Raw genomic sequence first — 15,214 nt, 5'->3', positions numbered from 1 at the left:
TTACGTGTACGCTTACGCGAGACTGGTTCTACCGACGTGCTTCGCACACAGGTGGCTAGTGGGTGTCAGTTTCTCCAACTTTAGTTGAATCGAGTGTGGCTAGGCCCGGTCCTTGTTGAAGGTTAAAACAACACACTTGACCAAAAATCGTTGTGGTTTTGATGCGTAGGTAAGAACGGTTCTTGCTCAGCCCGTAGCAACCACGTAAAACTTGCAACAACAAAGTAGAGCACGTCTAACTTGTTTTTACATGGCATGTTGTGATGTGATATGGTCAAGACATGATGCTAAATTTTATTGTATGAGATGACCATGTTTTGTAACAAAGTTATCGGCAACTGGCAGGAGCCATATAGTTGTCGCTTTATTGTATGAAATGCAATCGCCATGTAATTGCTTTACTTTATGACTAAGCGGTAGCGATAGTCGTAGAAGAAATAGTTGGCGAGACGACAACGATGCTACGATGGAGATCAAGGTGTCGCGCCGGTGACGATGGTGATCATGATGGTGCTTTGGAGATGGAGATCAATGGCACAAGATGATGGTGGCCATATCATATCACTTATATTAATTGCATGTGATGTTTATACTTTATGCATCTTATTTTGCTTAGTTCGGCGGTAGCATTATAAGATGATCTCTCACTAAATTTCAAGGTACATGTGTTCTCCCTAAGTATGCACCGTTGCGAAAGTTCGTCGTGCCGAGACACCACGTGATGATCAGGTGTGATAAGCTCTACGTTCACATACAACGGGTGCAAGCCAGTTTTGCACACGCAGAATACTCGGGTTAAACTTGATGAGCCTAGCATATGCAAATATGGCCTCGGAACACTGAGACCAAAAGGTCGAGCGTGAATCATATAGTAGATATGATCAACATAGTGATGTTCACCATTGAAAACTACTCCATCTCACTTGATGATTGGACATGGTTTAGTTGATTTGGATCACGTGATCACTTAGATGATTAGAGGGATGTCTATCTAAGTGGGAGTTCTTAAGTAATATGATTAATTGAACTTTAATTTATCATGAACTGAGTACCTGATAGTATTTGCATAACTATGTTGTAGATCAATAGCTCGCGATGTAGCTCCTCGTTTATTTCTGATATGTTCCTAGAGAAAAATATGTTGAAAGATGATAGTAGCAATGATGCGGACTTGGTCCGTGATCTGAGGATTATCCTCATTGCTGCACAGAAGAATTATGTCCTTGATGCACCGCTAGGTGACAGAACTATTGCAGGAGCAAATGCAGATGTTATGAACGTTTGACAAGCTCGTATCATGACTACTTGATAGTTTAGTGCACCATGCTTTACGGCTTAGAATCGGGACTTGAAAAATGTTTTGAACGCCAGGGAGCATATAAGATGTTCCAAGAGTTGAAATTGGTATCTCATACTCATGCGCGTGTCAAGAGGTATGAGAACTCTGACAGTACTTTGCCTACAAAATGGAGGAGAATGGCTCAAGCAGTGAGCATGTGCTCAGATTGTCTGGGTAGTACAATTGCTTGAATCAAGTGGGAGTTAATCTTCCAGATAAGATAGTAATTAACAAAGTTCTCTAGTCACTATCACCAAGTTACTAGAACTTCGTGATGAACTATAATATGCAAGGGATGATGAAAGTAATTCCCGAGCTCTTCGCGATGTCGAAATTGGCAAAGGTAGAAATCAAGAAAGAGCATCAAGTGTTGATGGTTTACAAGACCACTAGTTTCAAGAACAAGGGCAAAAGAATAGAAAGGGAACTTCAAGAAGAATGACAAACAAGTTGTCACTCCCGTGAAGAAACCCAAAGCTAGACTCAAGACTGAAACTGAGTGCTTCTCCTTCAAAGGAAATGGTCACTGGAAGTGGAACTGCCCTAGATACTTGGCGGATAAGAAGGATGGCATAGTGAACAAAGGTATATTGGATATACATGTTATTGATGTGTACTTTACTAGTGTTTATAGAAACCCCTCGGTATTTGATACTGGTTCAGTTGCTAAGAGTAGTAACTCGAAACGGGAGTTGCAAAATAAACAGAGACTTGTTAAGGGCGAGGTGATGATGTGTGTTGCAAGTGATTCCAAGGTTGATAAGATCACCATCGCACACTCCCTTTACCTTTGGGATTAGTGTTGAACCTAAAATAAATGTTATTTGGTGTTTGCATTGAGCATGAATATGATTGGATCATGTTTATTGCAATACGGTTATTCATTTAAGTCAAAGAATAATTATTGTTCTATTTACATGAATAAAACCTTCTATGGTCATACACTCAATATAAATGGTTTATTGAATCTCGATCGTAGTGATACACATATTCATAATATTGAAGCCAAAAGATGCAAAGTTAATAATGATAGTGCAACTTATTTGTGGCACTGCCATTTAAGTCATATTGGTGTAAAGCGCATGAAGAAACTCCATGCTGATGGGCTTTTTGAATCACTTGATTATGAATCACTTGATGCTTGCGAACCATGCCTCATGGGCAAGATGACTAAGACTCCATTCTCCGGAACAATGGAGCGAGCAACTGACTTATTGGAAATAATACGTACTGATGTATGCGGTCCGATGAGTGTTGAGGCTCGCCGCGGGTATCGTTATTTTCTGACCTTCACAGATGATTTGAGCAGATATGGGTATATCTACTTGATGAAACATAAGTCTGAAACATTTGAAAAGTTCAAAGAATTTCATAGTGAAGTGGAAAATCATCGTAACAAGAAAATAAAGTTTCTACGATCTGATCGCGGAGACGAATATTTGAGTTACAAGTTTGGTCTTCTATTAAAATAATGTGGAATAGTTTCACAAACTCATACCACCTGGAACACCACGGCATAATGGTGTGTCCGAACGTCATAACCGTACTTTATTGGATATAGTGCAATCTGTGATGTCTCTTACCGATTTACCACTATCGTTTTGGGGTTCTGCATTAGAGACAGCTACATTCACGTTAAATAGGGCACCGTCTAATCCGTTGAGACGACACCGTATGAACTATGGTTTGGCTGGAAACCTAAGCTGTCGTTTCTTAAAGTTTGGGGTTGCAATACTTATGTGAAAAAGTTTCAACCTGATAAGCTCGAACCCAAATTGGAGACGTGCGTCTTCATAGGATACCCAAAAGAAAATGTTGGGTACACCTTCTATCACAGATCCGAAGGCAAGATCTTTGTTGCTAAGAATGGATTCTTTCTAGAGAAGAAGTTTCTCTCGGAAGAAGTGAGTGGTAGGAAAGTAGAACCTGATGAGGTAATTGTACCTTCTCCTGAATTGGAAAGTAGTTCATCATAGAAATCAGTTCCAGTGATGCCTACACCAATTAGTGAGGAAGTTAATGATGATCATGAAACTTCAAATCAATTTACTACCGAATCTCGTAGGTCAACCAGAGTACGTTCCGCACCAGAGTGGTACGGTAATCCGATTCTGGAAGTCATGTTACTAGACCATGAAGAACCTACGAACTATGAGGAAGCGATGATGAGCCCAGATTCCACAAAATGGCTTGAGGCCATGAAATCTGAGATGGGATCCATGTATGAGAACAAAGTGTGGACTTTGGTTGACTTGCCCGATGATCGGCAAGCCGTCGAGAATAAATGGACCTTCAAGAAGAAGACTTGATGTTACTGTCTACAAAGCTCACCTCCTGACGCTGACGGTAATGTTACTGTCTACAAAGCTTGACTTGTTGCGATTTTTTTCGAAAAGTTCAAGGAGTTGACTACGATGAGACTTTCTCACCCGTAGCGAAGCTTAAGTCCGTCCGAATCATGTTAGCAATTGCTGCATTTTATGATTATGAAATTTGGCAAATGGATGTAAAGACTGCATTCCTGAATGGATTTCTGGAAGAAGAGTTGTATATGATGCAACCTGAAGGTTTTATCAATCCAAAGGATGCTAACAAAGTGTGCAAATTCCAGCGATCCATTTACTGGTGCATGCATCTCGGAGTTGGAATAAAAGTTTTGATAGTGCGATCAAAGCATATGGTTTTATACCGACTTTCGGAGAAGCCTGTATTTACAAGAAAGTGAGTGGGAGCTCTGTAGCATTTCTAATATTATATGTGGATGACATATTCTTGATTGGAAATGATATAGAATTTCTGGATAGCATAAAAGGATACTTGAACAAGAGTTTTTAAATGAAAGACCTCGGTGAAGCTGCTTATATATTGGGCATCAAGGTCTATAGAGATAGATCAACACGCTTAATTGGACTTTCACAAAGCACATACCTTGATAAAATTTTGAAGAAGTTCAAAACAGATCAAGCAAAGAAGGAGTTCTTGCCTGTATTGCAAGGTGTGAAATTGAGTAAGACTAAAAGCCCGACCACGGTAGAAGATAGAAAGAGAATGAAAGTCATTCCCTATGCCTCAGCCATAGGTTCTATAAAGTATGCCATGCTATGTACCAGATCTATTGTATACCATACACTAAGTTTGGCAAGGGAGTACAATAGTGATCTAGGAGTAGTTCACTGGACAACGGTCCAAATTATCCTTCGTGGAATAAGGATATGTTTCTTGATTATGGAGGTGACAAAAGGTTCGTCGTACAGGTTTACGTCGATGCAAGTTTTGACACTGATCCAGATGACTCTAAGTCTCGATCTGGATACATATTGAAAGTGGGAGCAATTAGCTAGAGTAGCTCTGTGCAGAGCATTGTTGACATAGAAATTTGCAAAATACATACGGATCTGAATATGGCAGACCCGTTGACTAAACTTCTCTCACAACCAAAACATGATCACACCTTAGTACTCTTTGGGTGTTAATCACATGGCGATGTGAACTAAGATTACTGACTCTAGTAAACCCTTTGAGTGTTGGTCACATGGCGATGTGAACTATGGGTGTTAATCACATGGTGATGTGAACTATTGGTGTTAAATCACATGGCAATGTGAACTAGATTATTGACTCCAGTGCAAGTGGGAGACTGAAGGAAATATGCCCTAGAGGCAATAATAAAGTTATTATTTATTTCCTTATTTCATGATAAATGTTTATTCTTCATGCTAGAATTGTATTAACCGGAAACTTAGTACATGTGTGAATACATAGACAAAACAAAGTGTCCCTAGTATGCCTCTACTTGACTAGCTCGTTTATCAAAGATGGTTATGTTTCCTAACCATAGACATGTGTTTTCATTTGATGAACGAGATCACATCATTAGGAGAATGATGTGATGTACAAGACCCATTCATTAGCTTAGCATTATAATCGTTACAGTTTCATTGCTACTGCTTTCTTCATGACTTATACATGTTCCTCAGACTATGAGATTATGCAACTCCCAAATACCGGAGGAACACCTTGTGTGCTATCAAACATCACAACGTAACTGGGTAATTATAAAGATGCTCTACAGGTGTCTCCGATGGTGTTTGTTGAGTTGGCATAGATCGAGATTAGGATTTGTCACTCGGAGTATCGGAGAGGTATCTTTGGGCCCTCTCGGTAATGCACATCACTATAAGCCTTGCAAGCAATGTGAATAATGAGTTAGTTGCGGGATGATGCATTACGGAACGAGTAAAGAGACTTGCCGGTAACGAGATGGAACTAGGTATGATGATACCGACGATCGAATCTCGGGCAACTAACATACCGATGAAAAAGGGAACAACGTATGTTGTTATGCGGTTTGACCGATAAAGATCTTCGTAGAATATGTGGGAGCCAATGTGAGCATCCAGGTTCCGCTATTGGTTATTGACCGGAGATGAGTCTCGGTCATGTCTACATAGTTCTCGAACCCGTAGGGTCCGCACGCTTAACGTTCGGTGACGATCGATATTATGAATTTATGTATTTTGATGTACCGAAGGTAGTTCGGAGTCCCGAATATGATCACGTACATGACGAGGAATCTCGAAATGGTCGAGACATAAAGATCGATATATTGGATAACTATGTTTGGACATTGGAAAGGTTTCGAGGGAGTTCGGGCATATACCGGAGTACCGCGGGGTTAGCGGAACCCCCCGAGGAGTATATGGGCCCTAATGGGCTTTAGTGGAGAGAGAGAGAGAGGGGCAGCCAGGGCAGGCCGCACGCCCCCTCCCCCTCTGGTCCGAATTGGACTAGGAAGGGGGGGCGGTGCCCCCCTTTCCTTCCTCCCTCTCTCCCCCTTCCTTCTCTCCTAGTCCAACTAGGGAAGGGGGGAATCCTACTCCCGGTGGGAGTAGGACTCCTCTAGGGCGCGCCATAGAGGGCCGGCCCTCCCCCTCCTCCACTCCTTTATATACGGGGGAGGGGCCACCCCATAGACACACAAGTTGACCATTGATTTCTTAGCTGTGTGCGGTGCCCCCTCCACCATAATCCACCTCGGTCATATCGTTGCAGTGCTTAGGCGAAGCCTTGCGCCGGTAGCCTCATCAACACCGTCATCACACCGTCGTGCTGATGAAGCTCTCCCTCGACACTCAGCTGGATCAAGAGTTCGTGGGACGTCACCGAGCCGAACGTGTGCAGATCGCGGAGGTGCCGTGATTTCGGTACTAAGATCGGTCGGATCGTGAAGACGTATGACTACATCAACCGCGTTGTCATAACGCTTCCGCTTATGGTCTACGAGGGTACGTAGACAACACTCTCCCCTCTTGTTGCTATGCATCACCATGATCTTGCGTGTGCGTAGGATTTTTTTTTGAAATTACTACGTTCCCAACACTATAGGGATAGGATTTTAGGATTTGGAGGTCTGTGTTGGGGAACGTAGTATTTCAAAAAATTTACCTACGATCACACAAGATCTATCTAGGAGAAGCATAGCAACGAGCGGGGAGAGTGTGTCTACGTACCCTCGTAGATCGAAAGCGGAAGCGTTTAGTAACGCGGTAGATGTAGTCGAACGTCTTCACGATCTAACCGATCCAAGTACCGAACGTACGACACCTTCGCGATCAGCACACGTTCAGCTCGGTGACGTCCCTCGAGCTCTTCATCCAGTTGAGGACAAGGGAGAGTTTTGTCAGCATAACGGCGGGGCAACGGTGATGATGAAGTTACCGGCGCAGGGCTTCGCCTAAGCACTACGACGATATGACCGAGGTGTGTAATTGTGGAGGGGGGCACCGCACACGGCTAATCGATAAACTTGTCTGTTGTGCCTTTGGGGTGCCCCCTGCCCCCGTATATAAAGGAGGGGAGGAGGAGGCCGGCCAACAAGGGGAATGCCATGGAGAGGGGAGTCCTACTAGGACTCCAGTCCTAGTAGGATTCGGCCCCACCATTTTTTTCCTTCTACCGGAGGGGGAAAATGGGAAGGAGAGGGAGTAGGAGAAGGAAAGGGGCGTGGCGCCCCTTCCCAAGTCCAATTCGACCTCCTCCCTTGTGGGGGCCGCACCAGCCCCTTGTGGGCTGGTTAGCCTCCCTCCTATGGCCCATAAGGTCCATACCTTTCCCCGGGGGGTTCCGGTAACCCCTCCCGTACTCCGGTATGTACCCGATACACTCCAGAACCCTTCCGGTGTCCGAATACTACCTTCCAATATATCAATCTTTACCTCTCGACCATTTCGAGACTTCTCATCGTGTCCGTGATCTCATCCGGGACTTTGAACAAACTTCGGTCATCAAATCACATAACTCATAATACAAATCGTCATCGAACGTTAAGCGTGCGGAACCTACGGGTTCGAGAACTATGTAGACATGACCGAGACACATCTCTGGTCAATAACCAATAGCGGAACCTGGATTCTCATATTGGCTCCTACATATTCTATGAAGATCTTTATCGGTCAAACCGCATAACAACATACGTTATGCCCTTTGTCATCGGTATGTTACTTGCCCAAGATTCAATCGTCGGTATCATCATACCTAGTTCAATCTCGTTACCGGCCAGTCTCTTTACTCGTTTCGTAATGCATCATCCCGTAACTAACATATTAGTCACATTGCTTGCAAGGCTTATAGTGATGTGCATTAGCTAGAGGGCCCAGAGATACATCTCCGATACACGGAGTGACAAATCCTAATCTTGATCTATGCCAACTCAACAAACACCTTCGGAGACACCTGTAGAGCATCTTTATAATCACCCAGTTACGTTGTGACGTTTGATAGCACACAAGGTGTTCCTCCGGTATTCGGGAGTTGCATAATCTCATAGTCCGAGGAATATGTATGTCATGAAGAAAGCAATAGCAATAAAACTTAACGATCATTATGCTAAGCTAACGGATGGGTCTTGTCCATCACATCATTCTCTAATGATGTGATCCCATTCATCAAATGACAACACATGTCTATGGTCAGGAAACATAACCATCTTTGATTAACGAGCTAGTCAAGTAGAGGCATACTAGGGACACTCTGTTTTGTCTATGTATTCACACATGTACTAAGTTTCCGGTTAATACAATTCTAGCATGAATAATAAACATTTATCATGATATAAGGAAATATAAATAACAACTTTATGATTGCCTCTAGGGCATATTTCCTTCAGTCTCCCACTTGCACTAGAGTCGATAATCTAGTTCACATCGCCATGTGATTTAACACTAATAGTTCACATCACCATGTGATTAGTTCACACTGCCATGTGACTAATACCCAAAGGGTTTTACTAGAGTCAATAATCTAGTTCACATTGCTATGTGATTAACACCCAAAGAGTACTAAGGTGTGATCATGTTTTGCTTGTGAGAGAAGCTTAGTCAATGGGTCTGTCACATTCAGAGCCGTATGTATTTTGCAAATTTTCTATGTCTACAATGCTCTGCATGGAGCTACTCTAGCTAATTGCTCCCACTTTCAATATGCATCCAGATTGAGACTCAGAGTCATCAGATCGGTGTAAAAGCTTGCATCAGCGTAACACTTTACGACGAACTCTTTATCATGTCCATAACTGTGAAATATCTCCTTAGTCTTCTAAGGATAATTTTGACCGCTGTCAAGTGATCCACTCCTGGATCAATATCGTAACCCCTTGCCAAACTCATGGCAAGGTACACAATAGGTTTTGTACATAGCATAGCATACTTTATAGAACCTATGGCTGAGGTATAGGGAATGACTTTCATTCTCTTTCTATTTTCTGCTGTGGTCATGTTTTGAGCCTTACTCAACTTTTCACCTTGCAATACAGGCAAGAACTCCTTCTTTGACTGTTCCATTTTGAACTACTTCAAAAATCTTGTCAAGGTATGTACTCATTGAAAAATCTTATCAAGCGTCTTGATCTATCTCTATAGATCTTGATGCCCAATATGTAAGCAGCTTCACTGAGGTCTTTCTTTGAAAAACTCCTTTGAAACACTCCTTTCCAGTAAATTCTACATCATTTCCGATCAACAATATGTCATTCACATATACTTATCAGAAAGGCCGTAGTGCTCCCACTCACTTTGTTTGTAAATACAGGCTTCACCGCAAGTCTGTATAAAATTATATGCTTTGATCAACTTATCAAAGCATATATTCCAACTCCGAGATGCTTGCACCCGTCCATAGATGGGTCGCTGGAGCTTGCACATTTTGTTAGCACCTTTAGGATTGACAAAACCTTCTAGTTGTATCATATACAACTCTTCTTTAATAAATCCATTAAGGAATGCATTTTTGATATCCATTTGTCAGATTTCATAAAATGTGGCAATTGCTAACATGATTCGGGCAGATTTTAAGCATCGATACGAGTGAAAAAATCTCACCGTAGTCAACATCTTGAATTTGTCAAAAACCCTTTTCGACAAGTCGAGCTTTGTAGATAGTAACACTACTATCATCGTCTGTCTTCCTCTTGAAGATACATTTATTCTCAATGGCTTGCCGACCATCAGGCAAGTCCACCAAAGTCCACACTTTGTTCTCATACATGGATTCTATCTCAGATTTCATGGCCTCACGCCATCTGTCGGAATCTGGGCTCATCATCGCTTCCTCATAGTTTGTAGGTTCGTCATGGTCTAGCAACATGACTTCCAGAACAGGATTACCGTACCACTCTGGTGCGGATCGTACTCTGGTTGACCTACGAGGTTCGGTAGTAACTTGATCTGAAGTTTCATGATCATCCTCAGTAACTTCCTCACTAATTGGTGTAGGCATCACTGGAACTGATTTCAGTGAGCTACTTTCCAATTCGAGAGAAGGTACAATTACCTTATCAAGTTCTACTTTCCTTCCACTCACTTCTTTCGAGAGAAACTCCTCCTCTAGAAAGAATCCACTCTTAGCAACAAAGATCTTGCCTTCGGATCTGTGATAGAAGGTGTACCCAATAGTTTCTTTTGGGTATCCTATGAAAACGCACTTCTCCGATTTGGGTTTGAGCTTATCAGGCAGAAACTTTTTCACATAAGCATCGCAACACCAAACTTTAAGAAATGACAGCTTAGGTTTCTTGCTAAACCTCAGTTCATACGGTGTCGTCTCAACAGATTTTTAGACGGTGCCCTATTTAACATGAATACAGCTGTCTCTCATGCATAACCCCAAAACGATAGTGGTAAATCGGTAAGAGACATCATAGATCGCACCATATCTAATAAAGTATGGCTACGATGTTCGGACACACCATTACGCTGTGGTGTTCCAAGTGGCGTGAGTTGCGAAACTATTCCACATTTTTTCAAATGAAGACCAAACTCGTAACTCAAATATTTGTCTCCGCGATCAGATAGTAGAAACTTTATTTTACGATGATTTTCCACTTCACTCTAAAATTCCTTGAACTTTTCAAATGTTTTAGACTTATGTTTCATCAAGTAGATGTACCCGTATCTGCTCAAATCATCCGTGAAGGTCAGAAAATAACGACACCTGGCGCGAGCCTCAATACTCATCGGACCACATACATCGGTATGTATTATTTCCAATAAGTCAGTGGCTCGCTCCATCGTTCCGGAGAACGGAGTCTTAGTCATCTTGCCGATGAGGCATGGTTCGCAAGCATCAAATGATTCATAATCAAGTGATTCCAAAAGTCCATCCGCATGGAGTTTCTTCATGCGCTTTACACCAATACGACCTAAATGGCAGTGCCACTAGTATGTTGCACTATCATTATCAACTTTGCATCTTTTGGCATCAATATCATTAATATGTGTATCACTACGATCGAGATTGAATAAACCATTCACCTTGGGTGTATGACCACAGAAGGTTTTATTCATGTAAACAGAATAACAATTATTCTTTGACTTAGATGAATAAACCTATTGCAATAAACATGATCCAATCATATTATGCTCAACGGAAACACCAAATAACATTTATTTTAGGTTCAACACTAATCCCGAAGGTAAAGGGAGTGTGCGATGGTGATCTTATCAACCTTGGAATCACTTGCAACACACATCATCACCTCGCCCTCAACTAGTCTCTGTTTATTTTGCAACTCCCATTTCGAGTTACTACTCTTAGCAATTGAACCAGTATCAAATACCCAGGGGCTACTATGAACACTATTAAAGTACACATCAATAACATGTATATCATATATACTTTTGTTCACTTTGCCATCTGTCTTATCCGCCAAGTATTTGGAGCAGTTCCGCTTCTAGTGGCCATTTCCTTTGCAGTAGAAGCACTTAGTTTCAGGCTTGGGTCTAGCTTTGGGCTTCTTCATGGGAGTGGCAACTTGCTTGCCATTCTTCTAGAAGTTCCCTTTCTTTCCCTTGCCCTTTTACTTGAAACTAGTGGTCTTTTCAACCATCAACACTTGATGCTTTTCTTGATTTCTACCTTCGCCGATTTTAGCATCGCGAAAAGCTCCGGAATCGTTTTTTTTCATCCCTTGCATATTATAGTTCACCACGAAGTGTCGGTGGGAAATGACACCTATGGGATCACAGGAATCCCTACTATGGTTGCAGGGCACGAGGTTGTGAGAAGAGCAGGATTAACAGTCAACACAAGGATCGTTTACCCAGGTTCGGGCCGCAAAGGTGCGTAATACCCTAGTCCTGCTTTGGTGTGTATTTGAGAGAGTTCTTGAGCTCTCGAACTAGCTATGGGGATTGCGTAGTCCAAAAGAGCCGCATCCCTCTCCAGTACGCCGAGGGCCTCCTTTTATAGTCTAAAGGGGCTTCCACAGTGGTACACAGGAGGTGGAAAGGCCTACAGTGCTGCGAGCTTATCGCCCGTATTGCAGGACAAGACACATTTAATGCGTCGCTTAGGTGTCCTTTAGCTTTATCGGGGACGGGATCGAGGCCCGTCCCGTCCATCGCCGCTCCGTCTTGCTTTGACACGCGCCCAGGCCAGCGATGCATGCGGTGCCATGTAGGCAGGCAGGCAGCTGAGGTGGCGCGGTGGTAGGGACTTCACGAAGATCGGCATGCCACCGCACAGGTGCTTGCCGAGTGGCCTGGAAGCTACATGTTGCCATGCAGGCGCCTGCCTAGCTGGTTGGGCTGGCAGCTGCATGCGACCGGCGGTGGAGCCTTGGCTGGTGCGGGCCTGGTAGTGTCCCCGCTAGCACCCTCGACAAGGGCCTTGCCGGGGGCCCGGCAAGGGTCTTGCCGTGGCGCGCAGTTGTCCCCGGCAAGGCGCTTGCCGGGGGTCTTGTGGATTCCCTCGGCTAGGATCTCACGGAGGGTCGCTGTCTTCTGGTTCTCATCTGATCTCGGGTATTCATGATCTTGACGAAGATCTGCATGCCACCACGGAGGTGCCTCCCGAGCCCTGGTTCCAATGTAGTTGTTGGAGGTGTTGGAACCCTTGGGCTCAAGGGTGGCTCACTCCGTTGGCGTCAGGCAAGCTGCCCCGGCAAGGCTCTTGCCAGGGCCGCGGCGGTCGCCCCGGCAAGGGTCTTGCCGGGGGAGTCCACCTCGCCCTCTTGCTTCTCGTGTCTCTGGTCTTGGCGTTGCGTTGGTCGTCTTGTGCTTCGGCTTCTCTCCGGCTTCCCTCCTCTGCCTTGCTGAGTGTGGCCGTGGCACGTGGTTCTGACTGCCCGTGCACAAGTAAAGGTGTCAAAAGGAGAGCCCCTACTTTTGTGTACCGACAGGAGCCCCCGGGCCTGGGCCACACCTAAGCGCGACGCGTTGTTGGGCTAGGCCAAAACGGTGCGCGGTTAGGTGGGGCGGATTTTACCGCAGTAACTGTTTCGTCTGCCGCGCTTCCCCACGACCCGCATTGAACGCGCGACGTGGAGGATCGTGCGTGACGTGGGGGTCATGGGTGGGGCAGACTCTGCACGCATGCGTCACATCGTGGTAAAGGGGGCGGCTCACGCCTTTCCCAGGAAAGCGGGAGGCACAGAGGCGCGGCTCATTTACTCGGGCGGACCCGGGTCATGGCCTTCAAGGCGCCCATGCCCCACGATCACGGGGCGTGGAACGGTCGCCTCACCCGTCCCCTCGATCTGCTTGCTCGCCACGCGTCCTCCATGCAGGTGGCAGGTAGTGGAGGCAGAAAACCAGGCCGTCGCTGGTTGGGGCAGCGGGTCGGTCCTGATTCCCTGCGCCCTCGATGACCGGATTGGTCGAGTGGGGCAGCCGAGCCCCGACTCCGCCCCTTTATAAGAAGGGGAGGGGGACGACATTCTTCATTCTTCCATCATCCATCTTCTTCTACCCCCGCTCCTTCCGTCTGCCATGGTGAGAGGAAATGATGGCCCTTCGACGGTGGGCGCGAGGGTTGCTGCTCGATAGCGCGTCCCTCCTTCCCAAGATCTCGTGGCGGCGGAGCCTGCCATGAGAGGAAGGGGGAGGGGGCGAGTCCGAGGTTGCCGCGGCGCTCGGGGAAGAGGTGGACGGGGCGGCGCACCGACCCTGCCTCCACCAACGATGCCTCTCCCGACGGAGGGCCACGTTGGGGACCAGCCCTGTGAGTTCTTCATCAGGCTGCGCCAGCCACCGCGTCGTCGTCTGCGTCTTCCTACCCCGTTTTCTTGGGAGATGGAGCGTGAGCCGCCCCAGCCCCTCAGATTGCACATGAGGGGCTGCGGGAATGGCGGCATGCGGGTCGACGTCGACTTCCCCGCCCCTCAGGTCATGTACCTCCGCCGCGGATGGAAGACGTTTGCTCGCATCCACAGCCTGACAGCGGGGCTCGTCCTCTACTTCAAGTTAATGGAGGGCGGCCTGCTCTCCATCAAGGTCTTCAGAGATCTTGGAACTCGCCTGAAGTGCTGCGTGGAGAGCTCCTCCGACGATGAAGATTCCTCCTCGAGTGGGAGTGACGAGGAGGACAGCGACAACGACGATGAGGGAGTCGAGCGGCAGGATGTCGACCCCGACTTCGACTGACCGCGTCGCTCCTCCCTTGTCCACGCACCCTGCCGAGGGCCTTCCTCGTCAAGCTCTCCATCGAGGCGCTCCCCGTCATCTCCTTGGGCGGCTGGCGTAGGAGGGCCGGAGAAGGCGAAGAAGGCAGGTGGCGGCCGTCAAATCAGAGTACGCAGGTACCGACGCCTTCGTCGCGTATTGGCGGCCCGCTGCCTCATATTCCAGCCTTCTTCTCCTCGCACCTCACCTAGGCGCTCTTTTTGCCCTCCTGCTGTCTTGTTCCACCTTCTGAGGAGAGGGACAAGAAAGGGATTATGGACATTTTATCTCTTTTTAGTTTGTAAGCCTATTGGCATTTATTAGATTTCAAACTTGTAATCCCCTTGCTCATGTTTTTTATTCCGTACGAACTGTACCTGTATGGGACGTTTTAAATGAAAAAGGGTACTTGTCGGGTTCTGTGTGCGTGAGCGAGGCCCATGCCAAGGAACGAGTCCTTGTTATTTCCAAGATAAACATTGTCGCCCGGCAACAGGCCTTGCCGTCTCCCTACTTCAGTCGACCATTCTCGTGCTCTTGGCGGAGGCAGGGGCAAAGTAGAGTTAGGCCCCTCGTGTATTTCCTGGCCACCGCGTCTACGACCCGGTTCTGTCCCAGTGGCTTGGGTACGAGAATAAGGGGGAGCATGGTGGTTTCGGAGCGAAACGAGGTCTCATTTGTCCCAGTTCCATACGGAAATGCATTAACAGGGGATGAAATACTTATCTGAATCCGCAGCCCCCGGCAACCTTGGCTTGCCGTGGTTGGATCCTTGTGTCTTTAGCCTCCGGCAGTCTTGGCTTGCCGGGGCTGGAGCGCCAGTCCGTTCTCTTTCTCCCAAGCGGCTCGGCAGAAGTGTCCACGTGCCCTGCGAACCAAAGAGGACAGAAAGACGCACACTCGACCTCTAGGCTAAGGGTTAGTCACCGCTAAGCATTAT

The sequence above is a fragment of the Aegilops tauschii genome, chromosome 3 (assembly GCF_002575655.3).
Source record: "Aegilops tauschii subsp. strangulata cultivar AL8/78 chromosome 3, Aet v6.0, whole genome shotgun sequence".
Lineage (NCBI taxonomy): Eukaryota > Viridiplantae > Streptophyta > Magnoliopsida > Poales > Poaceae > Aegilops > Aegilops tauschii.
Note: the sequence above shows the minus strand (reverse complement) of the source record.